This window comes from Corvus moneduloides, chromosome 3, assembly GCF_009650955.1.
Source record: "Corvus moneduloides isolate bCorMon1 chromosome 3, bCorMon1.pri, whole genome shotgun sequence".
Classification (NCBI taxonomy): Eukaryota; Metazoa; Chordata; class Aves; order Passeriformes; family Corvidae; genus Corvus; species Corvus moneduloides.
The window spans coordinates 9,239,261-9,256,782 of record NC_045478.1 but is presented as its reverse complement, the minus strand read 5'-3'; the positions used below and the strand labels follow the sequence as shown (position 1 = coordinate 9,256,782).

The 17,522-nt window shown below is 36.1% G+C and overlaps 1 protein-coding gene across 1 annotated transcript in view; it reads right to left on the bottom strand.

The window, feature by feature from the left end:
* APOB (apolipoprotein B) overlaps positions 1–4,075 on the bottom strand; it is a 36,235-nt gene extending 32,160 nt beyond the window's left edge. The window contains 2 exon segments of the mRNA XM_032104050.1: positions 2,273–2,311; positions 3,986–4,075. The gene's annotated coding sequence lies outside the window, so the exon portion shown is untranslated.
* Positions 4,076–17,522: the final 13,447 nt, after the last annotated feature.

Sequence of the window (17,522 nt, the reverse complement as noted above, 5' to 3'; positions counted from 1 at the left end):
CAAATGAGAAAAACGAGAAAACTTAAAAGTGTGAAACTGTTTTAAAAATTACCCTATGGCTTCTAAATTGACCCTATCAAATTTTAATTTTCAAATTGGTAATAAAAAGATTCCTTTCAGCTCAGATTTTTCCGTCATAATGCAAATACAAGGAGCTGCTTTACCAATCACATGATGGAGACCAAAAGCAAAACATCACAGAAAGAGACAGAACACCAAAACTACCATTCTTCAATATCATTTCACCTGAATTTATGGAGGATCTTTCTGCCTCAGATTCTCTGAAATATTATTTACTCTAATTCACTTCTTAGATCAGAAAATTTTTCTAGGGCAGACTATTTTTAAGGGACATAAGCTTCATTTACATGAAAAGCATCCAGAACAAGGGAAAAGCACTAAATTATGCCTAAGACTACTGCAGGAGGGAGTATTTCCAGAGGTGTTTCTCTTTCTATCAAAGGAAGCCCCAAAACCTAATAGGCTTCCTCAAAAGAATGACTTTCACTTGTCTTTAACCTCTCCCTGTTGCCCTCAGAGCCAATCATCTATAATTTTAAACCCTGCAAGCAGGAATGAATGTGGTAATAGAAATATAAAGAAAAAAATAGTGTCAAATACAGAGATATAAGATATTCCTTTGGTGTCTGGAATGAGTAACATAAGCCAAACAATATCTTCAATCACAATCCACTCCCACTAAAACTGCAGGCATTGTTTTAAGCTAAAGATGCCGACCAAGCACTTGAAGTGCCTGTGTTGGAGCAGTCTAGAGCAATCTGAACCAGAAATTACTATTCCTTTGGTTTAGACTGAGCAACTCACCGGAACTGTGATTCTGTTGTGATCCTGAATGAAAAGCAATTTCCTAAATTGCTCCTCTGTAGTTATTTGTAACTACCTGACCATATTGGAGTCCTGATCTACTTTTATAGAAAAAACAAAGATCGGTAATCCCACTGTAAACCCAAATGCCCACCATCAAATCTGTATGACTTTGACTGCTTATGCCTGCATGAATGTAGGTTACTCTTCTTTTATAAAATCTTTGTCAGAGGCCAATGGCAATGTTAACCTTGTCCTTTATGTCACACCATTTAATACACAGGAAAGACAACAGCATAGTACTATAAATCTCTTATTTCCTCTCAGCACTATCACTTTTACAAGCTTTACATACTTTAATAGTGGTTTAGCTGAGATTATTTTCATGTAATTGCTAAACAAAATTATTTTAATAAATACTAGCTGTCATACAGTAATCAGCATCTTACAAACATTTGAAAACTTAATTAAATTATCTATTTAACCCTAAAATTAGCTGCTAACCCTGTCACTTTTGGCTACCCTGATCTATAGCTGTACTCAGAAAAATTTGCAACACCAGTATCTACGTTGCTAAAGTGAAAATTTTTGCTTCATATCCTGTTTTCAAACAGAAATCAATGAAAAAGGAATAGAGAAATGATAAGCTTAGAAATACAAATAAGAAATAATTTATTGTATCAAAAAATAAACAAGAAATTGGCAATGAAGCCCAGCAGTCTTTGAGGTGTTTCAGTCATCTGAAGTAAACCAAACTGCCTGGAGATGGTGCTAAAGCACCCAACAAAGGAAAAAAAAACCCTGAAGACAAAGAACAAACTCATTTAGTACTTTGACCCTGTGGTGGAACATTATGTATCTAACCGAGCAGTCAGGGCCAGTCAGAGTTCATTATAAAGATAGTGCATAAAGTCAGCACTTCCTGACTCTTGGCTTGTTTAAAGAAATTGCTGTCCTTGCTGACAGAGTTGATGATTTATTCTACAGGTATTTAGTTAGATATCTAAGTGCAATTCCGTGGGCTTAGCGGCAGCTGTGAAGGGTAAATAAAATGTTGAGATTTAGTCCACATTGAAGTGCAGTGTACATAACCTCACAGTTAAAGCTTCACATCTGATAACCAGAGATTACTAGATTAAGGAATTTGAATTTGACAATTAAGAAATAAATAAATGAAAAAACACAAACCCACAAACCCTATGGAAAGCAGTTTCTTAATGGGAACTTTAAGAAACTCAACCTCAGCTTGTCCATCCTTAGGAAAGTCTTAAAAGTTATTTGAACCAAGCCTAATGGATAACTGAATACTTAAAATAAATGGCAAGGACTTTAGAATATTACCATCACTTTCATTTAAGTTATTTCAGAAGAAAAGTCAGGCTTTGAAAGATTTATTCATTAAAATAGTGGCATAAGATAATGAAAGGAAATGCAAGAAAATACTTACTTGAACATCCTGGATTTCCACTTTCAGGTGATTCTTCTTCTGTAAGAAACCCAAACAAACAAGCATTAAAAGCTGGAAAAGCAGTTTACAAAAAAAGTTTGTAAAACAAGGGCTATGAATATATAAATGTAAAGACTTCATTTACTAATACTACATTACAATGCTACATAAGACCTTTTTAATTCATACAAACTTCTGATATAGTTTGGCAATAGATATAAGTAACAAAGCTACAATTAACACTGACAGGACAGAGCCAAATCTAAAGGGAGGTAAAAGTAGTTGCCTTGATATAGAACTAAAACCTCAGAATAGGATCTTTAATCACTGAATTAAATTAGTTTGACTTAAGCTGAGAAGGATCAGTATTTTTTAAAGCTGATTTATTTTATATTATGCAAAATAGTTTGTAAATGATGGGTACAAAATGTAGAGGTAGACAGATGATATGTACCATATAACACATTTTACTTTTTAATTTTAGTCTATTTGACCACACAAAAATACTGCAAAATGGATAAATGGCTATACTTTGGTTTTTGTATATTTAAAAAAGGATAACTTTGAAGGTTAATACTAAAATTCTCTGCCAATAAATTTTTTCTGAATATTGAGAGTTCATTCTTTGGAGGAAAAGAATGCTGGTTGGAAGCCTATTCAAGTTAAAAAGAATCATTTGCTCCAATCAGTCTTAGATATGTTCCATATGACTGTATTAAAATAAAATAAAATATAATAAAATTAAATTAAACATAATCTAGTAATTTTTTTGCATTTATTGGATGCTATGTCATTCTTTGGGACATCACACATGAAGACCAGCACTTTTCACAATGTCTCTCTGCACACTTTCCAAGTTTTCATTCTGGAAATTCTAAGTAGACCACTCTATAGAAATAGACTGCAACATTAGTCACAGTAACAACAATAGCATCAGAAATACTACTATTGCTCTTAAAATAAAATTAATAATATTATAAATAACCATATTTGTCTAGCAATAAATTTGTGTAATGTCAGTCAGCAACAGAATATTAGTTTAACAAAGACGTATTTATGATGAATTAGATCTGAATATAAAACCAGATCTGCATAATTAGCTCTGGAATCACTTTTCTCTTTAAGCCCCCTGAAGCCTTAGTTAACACTACAGCGCTGTATTCAAAAAAGCCACTTCTTGGGAAGCAAGGATAGCTCACAATCCATAGCACCATATTGCTCTCAGTTGTCTTTTCTGATCTTAGGAAAAAACCCCTCTACTGGCCTACCCCTTTTACCGATGAGTGTGTCCCTTCAATACAAAATATTGTATTTCAAATAGCCTGCCAAATATAATTTGCTTTACTGCTCTCTCTCTTCACGTTTGCTGGAAAATAGGTTAGCAACAGCTGGTCTAAGTCTGCATGGTATCTCCAAGCTACAGTAGCTCCATGACGGTTTAAAAGGACAATGCTACAGAAAAACAGTGGATGCCTTACAAATTGCAAAATAAATTAAATCTGTTCAAAAGCCACCAGGCAACATCCATGACTTTTCTACACTGGGATCCTCCTTTGACTGCCCATTCCTATGAAGGGAAGAGATGATATCTTTGCCACACTGAACCTTTCTAATTCTATAAGCCATTGTCTTTTCAATTTTTTAAAATATTTTTGTTTTAATGGGCTCATAAATAAAGCAGCACAGAGCACTGACATAAAAGAGAGTACTTACGTGTGAGAATCACCACTGCTTGAGCAGCCGGGAGAGCAGCAAGAGCTGCACAGGGCCCATGGTGAGCCCCGATCTCTCTTGCTGCTCTTTCTTTTCTCTTTTTCTTTCCTCTTTCAAGTCTTCCCTGCTGCCTCAGAGGGAGAGTGAGCTTCTGGACTTGGACCCTCCATTTATTATAGTCTGTAGCAAGCAGCTGAGTCAAACAGTTTAGAAAGCTCAGAGCAAATTGCCAAAGGTCCAAAGGTGAGAGTCCCAGATCCTCACTGTGCTCCACACCATGCCCTGCTTTGGTTACTGATAGTCACAGAAACATTTAGGTTGGAAAAAACCTCTAAGATCATCAAGCTAACCTCCAGTAAACTGGGGATTCTCCAGTTAGCCAGGACTGCTCATAAATGATTGACAGTGGCTCAGTGAGCATTCCTGCTGGCTCCCCATCCTTCCTCCTCTGTGAATCGAAAACTATCATTTTGTGAACTCCATGATTTCATGATGAATCCAAACACTCCTAAAACACAGGGCTATCTAAATACCTTTCCTTCTTTACTTCCCCTTCTGAAGAGTTTAGAACCCTCCATTATGGCAGTCCAGCAATTGAAGTCATCCCACCATGTTCCCATGATGGCCACTATATCATGGATTCCCTGCTGCACAACAGCTTCCAGCTTCTCCTGGTTGTTATCCCATGCTGTGACGCATTGGTGTAGATGCACCTGAATTGTGCTTCTGGTCCTGAGGGGAGAAGCTCTAATTCCTATGTGCTCATTCTCAGGTGCATCCACTGTTTCTAATGCATCAACGACTGTTGTGTCTTTGCTGCCACAAAAGCGGATCTCTACGCCCTAACTCCACTGAGACGGCAGATCAAAGGACTGTGGCAGGATACGGTCCCTCAAACACTGGCATGCTGCCCCCAGGCTTATCCGAAGGCAGAAGACTGAGCTGGAGATAAGTCACTCTTCCAGTTCACTGGTCTTTTCCTTAAGCAGAGTTTTAAGGGCAAAATTCCCCAGCTACAGACTCTAATAATGTATTCAAATAAATGTACCACATCTACATAAGAATGATTACAATGCATAAGTTAGACATGAAAGAAATTATCACTGCATGATACTTTAGTATAGAAGTTGAGAGGCTTAAAAGTATAAGTACTTGAAAAAATGAGAATATTGTGCAACTACTGGCAGGAGATTGAAAGTTTTTTTTCCTTTGGAACAAAATTTGTCATATGCCTTTTAAAAAATATTTTACTTTGACTTGCAATATTCAGGTAAACCAGGTCGTGCCTATGTTGGAAGTAAGCTCTGTACAATTCTTTTGTTTCCTTATTTTTAGATTCAATTTTTTGTTTGCTAATAACAACAAAAATATGAAAACAAGATGATAAATTTTGTCTGAATGAAGAAGATAAACCAATGAAGAAGATAAACTTGACGAAAATGCAAACAAAACCCCCTTTTAAGGGTTATGTATATTGGCAAAAAAGACAGGGCTTATGTCATGAGAAATTCTAGTAGTTTGAATTCTTTCTCTATTCATATTTATCAAAGCTAACTGCAGTCAAAAAATTGACTGTGGAAATATTTAAGAACATTTTGTTCAGTAAATTTAATTTTCATATATCTGATCAAATGGAAATGTTTTGACATTCACATATTTAGATATTTTTCCTTAGCTTGTTGAATCAAAAATCAAATTTTGGCTTAGCTAAGCAGTAATTTCTATAACCCTGCAATGTTAGTATTTTACCATACATCAGGGTAGTTATCTTTAAAGTCTCATATTTCTTCCTACCCTTTCTCTCTTGGACTTAATAGCTGGATTACATTTCCCAGGGTGCACTGAGATCATGTAACTCCTAACATCAGATGGAGCTCAGCCAAATGGTAACCACTGATGTATGATGGCGTTTATTTTCCAATAAGGGAGGCATCTGTCTTGTAATCAGGATTTTGTCTGATGACATTAACAAAAGTATGCCATTTCATAGACATTTCTTGCAGAAATTCCTTTTGTGGATTCATCAGTGTTGGAGGCATCAGAAAAAAAGAATTTCTTTGATTTCACCATTTTGGTTTCTGTCCTTGGCTTATACCAAACACAGATACAATAAATCAATAACAGATTTTTATTTTTCACTTCCAAAAAGCAACCGTTTTTTGTTTACTTTTGTGTCCACAGCTGCCCCAATATATGTGCTTTGATACGTAAAAATAATTTTACCTTATAGTATGATTGTACCAAAGAGACTGCACAAAGATAGCATTTTGTTCATAGCATTTGATTCAAACATAAAGGTTTTGACTATTTCTTAAAATCTATTTACTTGTTCACTGTAGCACTGCAGATAAATAGAGCTCTGGAGTGCCCAACACTCAGAGTTAGCTATTTCCCTATTTTGCCTGCGTCTCCTCACTGCCTTCATGTGGTTATTTGGGATGAAGTTGAACCTGACTGTACTAATATCATGCTGCATGGCTATAAAAAGACTACAAAAGTTATGACTCAGCCCATAAGCATGCAGGTAACATGAGTGCACTGTGACAGGTTTATACTGCTGCATTACCTAGTGTCCTGGTTTTGGCTGGGAGAGAGTTAATTTCCTTCTTAGTAGCTGGTGCAGTGCCACAAAGCCCATTGCTCTGAGCATCCATCAGACATCCTGTGTATGGACTGAATCAATGGTCTTATGAAATGTAGGAACTAGGACAATATTTCTGATATGCTGAATTAATTTTATACAGAGAGACAATTTGTGTGTGTATATTATGGATGTGCAAAATCTCTGATGTGCTGTGGAAGCCTTAGCAATTGTGGGATTATTAAATGTATACAGTTAAACAAAAAGCCCATCTAACACTCAAACTTTAACTGAGCCTATTAAACTTATTTGGGTTTAAATGTTGTTTCTAAACCACGTTGTACATTAACACTTTATTTTTGAAAACTCTTAGTTGTAGTTCTCCTGACATTCCGAATCTAGATTTGTTTCCAAAAAGAACAACTTATTTTATGAAACTCTGTCTTCAGACTTCAACTTTTTCTGCAACTACACAAAGAAATCTGCATCAACTCACTCATCTGAAACTGAATTCACTCCTTCCTACACTTGTGTCTTTCAGTAAAGAAGCTACTTTTGTCGTGTCTGTTTTGGCAATGCCAACAATGGTTTTCTTAATATAATTAGAGAAAATCCATTAACCTTTAATTATATCTTCTATAGTTTATATTTCATATATATATATAATATATATTACATATATGTATTTATTATATACATGACATGATATACCATAGAACATAGTCTTTTCATCTGCTTGGTGATACTGAGAACTTTTTTGTCTCTTACTGGAGTTTGGTCAGATGTTTTGACAGTACTGTTAGGAGAGGTTATTGCATACTCTTAGGATAAGACTTCTTCAACTCATTGAAACACTTTATTAAGTTTTGCATCTCATTTTCATTCAATGACTTTTGCAAGAAAACAAAATAGACAGTTTTTAGAAGCCTTATGGTTGGTACTAAATTACTTATATTCCTTCCTACTTATATTCTAAAGAATCCTTTTGTCTTTGCTTCTGTCCCTCTCTCTTCTCTTTTTCTTTTTTCTCTCCTTCCTTCTTTTCTCTCCTTTTTCTTCCTTCTTTCTTCTTTTCTCTTCTAAGAAATATACCCACTATACGGTGTTCAAATTTATTTTTATCTCATTCAGGTCAAGGCCCAGCACTTCTGTTATTTGGGAAACATTGGTCTCAGTCTTCTGCTGTGTTTCCCAGCTCACAGTGTCATCTGTTTAGGTCTTAGCATGTCACTCATCAGAGAAAAATGGTTGTATTTTCTGGTGAAACACCTATGGTGTTAACTATAACCCAGTGGCAATTGGGGGAAACTGTGTCTCCCCAAGGAGGTGTTGGAGGTGCATAAACATACTCTCTGTTTGTCTAAGAACTGCTGCCAGAAGCCTGCTGAGGCATCAAGAGTAGAAAAATATTTGCCATAAGCCATATCCTCCAGAATTTCTCTCCTTGTAGGTAGTGGAAAATGTCTCCTCTTTACAAATTTATTTAGTTCTTTTGAGTATATTCTTGGGCAAAGGGTCTGACTTCTCTTAGCACTAACAAGAAAATGTACTGAATCCTTTGAACATTTTATTCATACTCTCCTTTCAAAGTATTAAACCTCCTCAGTTCCTTCATTTTGTTTTGTCATTAGGCAAATAAATTTGCTTTCCAAAACTGTGGTAGGTGGGATCTCTAAATTCAGTTTCGAATTTTGCCAAGAGATTCCTACAAAGACGTTGCACACCTGTAATTTATTCTCTCTCATCAACAAGGTGACATCATGAAGTGCTTGATGTATTTCTAAACCAGCATTTTTTCCCCATTTCTTTCTTATTTGTCCATACTTTCCATTCAAATGCTTGCTTTTAAGCTCACCACTGGAAGACTAATCATGTATTGTCTCTATTAGTATTAATAATACTGCGTCTGGTACAGATGTTCAGTGCATCTGCAAAAAAGGTAAGACTAAGAAATAACCCATTTACTCTCACAAGGACAATCTGGGGATTTCCTGTAGTAAAATTACATGCTGCTGTTCTAGTAAGTTCCATTGAACCAGTGGCATTTTGTCATCCTTTCTGTCCGGGTTGTAATGTTTTAGTATTGCCTGCCTTGCCAAAATATTGTACTCATGACATAAGTGGTTCAGTGAGCCATGGTTTTGGAGAACTCCAACTTGAAACTCTGTGCACCTTTTCATTCATCTCTCCCATGGTTTCAATCCTCCATCATTTTCATACTGCTGGAGCTCATGCTGTCTCCACAGGCTTTCATGTACACAGGATGCCATACCTGCCTGAAAAATTCTAACTGCTTTCCCAAAATTACTTCACACCACCACTGTGCTTTCTATGATCCTTTTCCTCATCTCCTCATCTGGCCAATTCTCAGAGACTCAATTTGTTTTCCAGACTCAAAGGTTGAATCCACCAAAACAGAAAGTTTCTTTCTTTAGGTTCTGGGGTTTTTAAAAAATGATTATTGTTATTTCTTTTCAAATATTTATCTGCCACATGTCAATTTTCTACAGAACACCATGTTCCTCAAAGAAGCACACTATAGTAAAATACTGAGCCTTCTGCACTTCAATTAAATGGAAGCTCTGAATGTAAGAATTATCATTTATAGTAATACTGCCTTGCTGTTTTTCTTTTTGCTGGCTTCTGCTGCTCACAAATACACTGAGGAGTAATGTTTAAATATTTTCCAGTTGTTTTGGGAGGCTCATTTTTTCCACCACTCTGAGCAGTTAATTTTTCTTTCTGCTTTTGAGAACTGTTCAATAATTATTCAAAGTCAAAGAGTCTGACAGGTTTGTTTCACTCTCTCTGAGCTGATCCATCAATTTGATCCATCAGTTTTAACTGATGGATATTGTGCAACACAGATTTCTACAGAATATTATATGGACTTTTACTAGATCAGTCCTGAGTCTTTTTAGGGCACTGTTCTCCTTGGAGAAGGAAAAAAATACATCTTCATATTAGTAATAGGGAATAAAACCACAATCGGACTAACTTGCCTTACAGAGCACAGGAAGCCCTCACCACCAGCTTTCTCCTAATGTTAGATAATTAATACTGCAGAAGATGCCCCCTGTGACACACCAGGTGCTTGAAGGCCACAAAGAAGTCTCATGGACTGAACTCACACATGACAGTTAAGGAAATAGGTTAACCCAGTGTCTCATCTGAGGAGGAGAAAGAGATACCTACACATAATTTTTCCCTTTACTAAGGTGCAGATACTATACGAGGCAGAAAAGCCATGAGTCAGTGCTTTTGCATGATGTTACCAGAAACGAAAACGAAACGCATGAAGCCACAAGAGTGATGACAGTAGATATGACTGTCAGGTGGGGACTGAACTTTAAACTCTATATTGACCAGGTTATAATTCTCATTACTGGATGATGAACTGCACCTGTTGGGCTTGAGGCTCTGAAAAGTTAGAAAGAAGAGGGACATATTCTTCATCTTATTGGTACCGACATCAAAGGTTTTTCACTTTCTGGTCACGTTTGGAAATGTAACCTTAATGAGCAGTGGGTTCAATTCCCTTCCCTGGGTAAAAATGTTTTCAAAATTAGAAACATTACGGTAGTGGTTGCGATTTTAAATTCTAGGACAGACCAAGAGTCACAGAGATTTGAAGAAAACCTCTGCCTTTTATCTCTAAACATGGATTGTATCATCCAAATGTCTTCAGCTTACCCATACACCTGAGTATTTTGCTGATTAAACAGCACAATTCTACTGATGATACGCAAAATTCTTCATTTTTAAAAGGCATCTGAGAAGAAAGGACTTTTTATCTTCTGAGTTCCTTTCTAAACTCAATATTCGAGCCTAGATTAACATACAACTAAGAGGAATGAAATTAATATTTTAAATATCTTTTAACATATTTTAATATCACGTTATTATAATTATTGCACGAAATACTTGTATCCTTACTTATATCGGACAATATATGGGACAATATTGTGGTGCATAAAAATACTACAAACTTCCCTATCACAGGAACAAGTCATCTAAAATATGCGGTCAAATCTAAAGCTTTTCAATGTATTTTAATGTATTTTTGCAAGTAAAGCATTTGCTGTACTTCATTAATTTTTTACTTATTTCATTAAGTTTTACTTCTTTGTTTCTCTGTTTCTATGAGTCTGACACTATCAGTTTGGATTTAAAAAAAAAAAAATCACTCTTCTAACTAGGATGAGACCTTTTTTTTGTATTGCCAAAGAAGGAAATGTGTCTCCTAAAATCCATATTAGTAAGAGTTATAGGTTTGCAAATGAAGTTCAGTTTTGATGAATTATAACCTTGATGGAATATAAATCAGCATGTGAGAATTTATTCAGAATATTAAGTTTTCTCTATTATTTCACACAGCAAATGCAAGTTCTACTGTAAATATCTTACATGTGGAATGGTTATTTCCTCACTTGTCTATAGATACACACTTCCATGCATTGATTAATACAGACTTCTGACAAAATCAAGGGGGTTCCAAATCTGAAGTTTTGGTCAAAACTTATTTCCAATATTACTACATCTTTCTTAGTAAAATCTGTTACTTTTTAATCTCCAGCACACAGCCAGAAAGAATGGTGCTGGAAATAAGCACGCTACCCTTTGCCGGCCCTGCCTACACATTTGATGATGTCCCAGGGGCTAGACTGACATTGTAACAGGATTCCAATTTTAAGTATCAAATTATGTGGTTATAGTCTCACATTGGGCACAGAATTCCTTCTTTATAGAGCTTCTGTTTTGTGGTCTGAGGGTTTGAAAATCAGTCCATGACATCTATGGAAAACATGCCTCTCTGGACAATAATGAGTTGCAGACAGTTGCCACTTAAGCCAAAACTCCTTTATTTAAAGAGTTCAGTGAAGATGGAGCATTTTGTTTTATGTTTGTGCATGACTGTCCAACTGTCTCTGCTATCAACAATGTAGTGATTCATTACGCTGATCACTCAAATGAAACCAAACCTCATTTAACACTAAGATAAGGTATAAACTGTGAAAATAGGTTACGGTTAATCTTTCAATAGCAGCTGGGGCTCAGGAAAAAAAAAAGGGAACATCCTGTTGTTCAAATAGTATTTAGTTCAGATGTTATTTAGTAACAGAAAGAAAACTTTCAGAAGTTAATTTTTTTTAAAGTTCTTTGCAAACATGCTTAATCAAAGCAAATAAAACATCTAACTATTTATTTAGTTGGCAAGAATGAAGATTTCTGAATTGACATACACTTCCAACATATCAGGATGCCTATTATGGCATATTTTAATGAAAAAGGAAGGGTTTCTTAGAGACATGTAACACTAGGATGAATTGGTTGACCGTGATGAAGTTATGTTAATCTATCCTGTCCTGATATGAGGACTTGGCTCTATTCTGAAGCTGCCGTTTTGTTTTCATTTGATGTTCTCAGCAGCTATTTCTCTGTTGAGTGCGCCACATTTTGCTTTCTATTCCTTGACCTTATGCCCTCTTTTCCCTTGTATGCAGTATCTCTGTTTAATTTTTCTTTGCTACAATTGCACCTAAAGCATTTTATTTTCTAATGTTGTTCTTTCATTTCTTCTTCCTCAGCACATCACCCATATCCCACACTATCTCACTGTTATCTTTACTTCTTCCTCATGGTTAGCATTTTGCTAAGTCTTGCTTTAGTGCTATACTGCTGAAATCTCCTCATTTTCCTGTTCACTAAGCCCTTGTAATCCATTATCCTCTCTGGAATTCCTCTGCTAGGGCAACCTAGCAGATTCTTATCATACACTACTTCAGCTCCTTAAATTGCCCACTTTTGTGGCATTAAACCATGCACATAACCTCAGAGTGTTTTGCTGTGGGGCTTCCTGAAATATCCCTCTGCCCATTTCCTAAGCTCATGATGCAACATTTTTGCCTTGTTTCCTAGTCTAGTGTAGACTTCAGGCCTACAGGGTTTGGATATTAAATTCAGGTAAGATGAATTCCACTGTAACAGTAAGGATTTGGTGGGCAGAGAACCTGCACATAGTTGTGAGCAAATCAGGATTGTGGTCAATGTGGAGAGGTGGGCAAAAAAGCAAAGAAGTAACATAATGAAGGAAGAGAATGGAGAACAGTGTTAAAATATTTTATCAGTACTGTAGTAATGCTATCAATGATATGTTCTCAAAAGCAACAATAAAAATAATAGAAGCAAACAGGGCTATTATTCAGTTCCTGTTGCTCCAGTTCAATGAACCTGTAGTGGAAGCTAAGAAGGATCAGAGAAACGCAGGTCAGAGCTACACCATCTCTTATCTGAGAGAGACTGAAGAGGCTCTAATTGTGTGCTTTGAAGAGGAGATAAGAAGAGCTAAGATAAAGGCACACAAACCAACTAGAAATGGCTGAAAAGCACTGAGAGTCTGCTCTTCTTGCACTACTAGAAGACATTCGGAAGGTGCCTGTGTGTGAAATCCATTCCTGATACAGTGCCAGCCAAATGTATTTTTAATTTCTTGGATATCTAGGACACTTGTATTGTGGCTGGAAATAATATATGGATTTTACAGGAGATTTGCAGCCATCTCAGCTAGCAATTGATGCTCAAATAAGACAATCCACCATGGATGAAATTATACTAGATGCACAGGCCTAGTTAATCTTGCATTCAGTGAACTTGAGAGTTGGCAATATATCTGAATGTAAAACCTAATCTAACTGAACAAAACCAAAGAATAAATATGACTCACAGGTAGATTTTTAGATCTCTGGTTTAAATCTATTTATTTATGTACCTTCTGGTTTTGTTTATCTCCTGGAAGTCCTATTCTGGTTGGACTGTGAAGTAGTGTTTTATAAAGACATAAAAAAAGACTTCTTTCCTTGACTGAGCTGGTGATCTGAACACAACCTAAAGATACTGAAGCAGTCAGATACAACAATACAAGAATACAGAAAGGATACAATTTATGTATTTGCAAACTTGAACATCTTAAGTAATTTCATATCCTAGAGGATCTTGTCTTGTTTCCAGCTGCCACATCAAAAGGTTAACAACCACTTGTTGATAAGATAGCTGCCATTACCTGAGGAACACAAGGAAATTCAGATAGCACTAGGCACTCATCTGATTAAATATTTCCATCTCCACAGAGTATAATGCAAATATAGACATTTAGTTTACCTGCAGACACCTACATTACCGATAATAGTTTTGAAATGGTCCAAATTGTCATGCTTAAGCATGTGAACTAAGAATTTCCCTTCAGAGCAAGATAATTCTATAGCTCCTCTTGATAGTTACCAGCATATCTCTCTGAATCACCTGACATTGGTAGGGAAAGAGTGTAGCTGTTTCTGTAACTCAATTTATATTCTATAAAAATTCATCTTTCAGTCTATATACTAATTCATAAGGCCTGATTCTAGTGGGGCTGGAAAATAAATTTAAAAGACTCAAGTATGTTCTCACAGAGAATTTTCTCTCAACAGGCTTACATAGATAGACATCTCTTTTTTCTACCTTATGTGGAATAATTCTTGATGCACCCAAAAGTGTAGAATGTAGATTGAGAGAGGATGTGGAGGGTAGAATGAAGTTACTTGTTGACAGATAGTAGAGTTTTAAAGAGGTATATATGAGAATGTAAAACATCTCCAAGTCTTTGAAATGGAAGTTCTGCTTAGAATTTCCAGTTAGCATTTTTATTATTCAGTTTCATGGGATTCATATAAAGCCTAATGTTGAATTTCAGCTACTTGAGATTTATGTTGGGAAAGTGTTTGAAATTTTCCCATGACTTTACACTTCGGTAAAAAATTATTCTGAAGCGAAGTTACACATGGGCTTACCAGTTCTTAGCCCAACTGGTGCTGGAAATTTTCAGCCTTTAATCACTGCTGATAGACATCCAACTCAGTCAAAGCACAGAAGTAGGATTAGATTGAAAGACCAAATGGTCAGCAGTCAAATAGTCTACAAACAGGTCACTTTGGATTGGATTTCCCCCCTCTTTCGTTAAAGTTAGGGTCCACAGAGAGAAGGTGATGATGGTTAGGAGAGAGAAGGTCCAGAAAGCTAGAATGTGTATTATCTTTGGATGACTACCTGGATGAAACTATGTATTTGAAAAAGTAGAATATAAGGGGAAAAAATGTCTGGGGAGTGGAAAGATGGTGTTCAGATAGGGATGGAACAGAGAATTTAGGAGAGTGAATGTGATGCTCAAATATTCACACTCCTAAAGATGCCCAGAAATGCAGATAGTTAGGAACTTTCATGAAGAGAAATTCAGACACCCCTTGCTACAGAAAGACTGCTCTGACAAACAGATTTGCTGCAGTGGAGAATATGAAAGACACAAACAGAAAATGTCTGGCAAAGAACAGAAATTAAACTTTTTCCAGGGGAAAAGGGTGATGAGAACAATTGGGTTTGTTTGTACTTAAAAATGGGCTCACACATAAAACGGGCCAAGGATAATTTTCCGGGTCAGAGTCGAAGTGTCATAGCATAGTCCATGTCCATCAAGTTAAACCCTCTTATTGACATGAGGTGCTCACATGCAAAATGTGTACTGGGAATGATTCCTGACTGGAGAGAAGTCTGAAATGGTGGCTGGGCACTAAACCCTGCTATTGACTCTGCTATTTAACTGTGAGAAAAAGTAAGGCTCAATTGCCATAGTTCTGTTTAGTTTCCTAGAGCAGGTGTAGCCTGGGAGAGTAGAGTCCAAGGAGACATGAAGATAATACACAGAGACCTGCAGTGGAATGCCATGACCTCAGGACCAAAGAAAAGCAAGGAGGAAAAATGCTGGGATTCCTCTCAAATCCAAGAGAGGTCAGACCTAAAAACCTGGGAAGCACCTTACCTAGAATTATTCAATTAGCCATCAAAGTCACCATATTTTGTCCCCAAAGTGTGGGCAGTGAACAGAAGTATGCAATGCGAGACAACAGTAAGGATATGAGATACAAATCTGAGAAAACCTGGAAAACTTTCTATTAATTTTTAGGTGAGGAAGTGGAAAGAAATGATTCTGCTGGTTTCATACTAAAGTAGGTCTATTTAGTTTAGTTTAGGGAAAACAGTCAAGAGAGTGTTATTTCCATTGATTCTCCTAGTGCAATTAAAGAGACTTTTAATTTCAAAGGAGAAGAATGAAGACTTCACAAGAGAAGGAAAACAGGTAGATTACTGATTAATAAATCAGAGAAATGTTCAGCCAAAAATAAGCATTTATGAAAAGAGAACATTTTCAGGGGAAAAAAGATTAAGAGACTGATCTGCAGCACATGGAAGAAGAATGTAACTTCTTTAGAGCAATACTGCTTCAAAATTTCCATATTAAACAAGTGGACAAAACTTGAAATGAAGAACTCCCAGCCTAACTGAATAAATCAGCATGTCAGAAAATACTACTAAAATAAACAGAATATTAACAATGACTAAGAAAAGAAGCAGGAAAAATTTATATCTTGGAAGGTTGAGGGAGACCTGTCAAAACTCCAGAGGGAACGTATGAATGCTGCAAGAAAAAAAACAAAGCAAAGGAAGTGTAAGAAGAAAGTAGTAGACAGAAAGATACTGTTAAGCTTGGTTTGAAAATTAAATTGGCATCAAACTCAATTCTCTATCAAAGCTTGGGGCACACAGTAGCAGAATTGCTGTGATGCTTTCTAGTGATAAAGAGAGGTACTTCACAATGACACTGCCATCAGAGATGCGGAGCAACCCAGCACAAACAGCAAACCTAAAAATTAGACTGGATCCTATCATACCTCTATGTGGATCTAGGCTATAGTCAACATGGAAAAGATCAGAAAGTGACCCAGAAAGGGATTAAATTATCTTAAGAATTCAAATATTAGGAACAACATAAATTTCTGTAGTACAAAGGGAAAGTTCATTCATTTAGGAACAGATAGGAGGAACTGAAAGTATTGTACTGGTGGTACTACTATGCACTAGAATATAACAGTAATTACTGTTTATTTTCACTGGTACTGCTGGGATTTCATGTAGAACAATTCAAGCACTTCTTGTTCTTTATATTCAGCAAACATGAATTCAGACTAGATGGGAATGGAAGGACTATCCAAATCAATATGGAAGCAAAAAGTCTTTTCAAGAAGAGAGAAAGCAGCCTGACACTTCTATCTAGAAAAGTCTGAGAGGGTGATTACTGATCCCTGCAAATCCACGGAAAGACAGAAGAGCCATATAAGCTTAAGGATGGTGTTGTTACAGGCACAAAATAAAGCAGACAATGGTACATTAAGGCTGAAGACTGGAAATTATGCATTAGTCTATGAGCCTTTGCAGAAAAACAGTGGCATTTAAGGAACCAAACCTAAATATTTTTAGAGCCTAGTTTAATACATTTATGACCAGCATCAGAAAACAGTTGCTCATGATAGGAGGTATTCCTATGATCCTAAGGATTTTGATAGTCCTTTCCATTTTTTTTGCTTCAGAAATGCTGCAGAACTTAGCTAAGCAGAAATAATTAAGAGAATGATGAAAATATGCATTCTCTGCTTCTTAGACCAAAGATACAGAGTTCTTACAGAAAAACTTTTTGTTTGCATACATTTACACCTAAGGTTAAACATTACCCTGAAAGGTGAAGCCACTCATTGCAACATCAGATGGTATTTTTCCTCAAACGCTAATGGGTTTTTAGAAAAACAAAAAGAAAAAAATCCTACTAACCACCTATATCAAAGATTTAATGAATGTTTCTAAAATAAAAACTATGTCTATAGCTGACAACTATGCAGAAAAACACACAGTATTAAAGTCCCATGACATTAAAATATTCTGGTCCATTGCACTTTTTATGTTTCATTATTAGATGCATAATTATGTCAGGGAATGCAGAGGCATTCCTAAAGACAGAGGAAGACAAGAAGAAAGATTTTCAAATGCACCAAGAACCAGTAATCAATGGAAGGGGTGACTAAATGCTATTCCCCT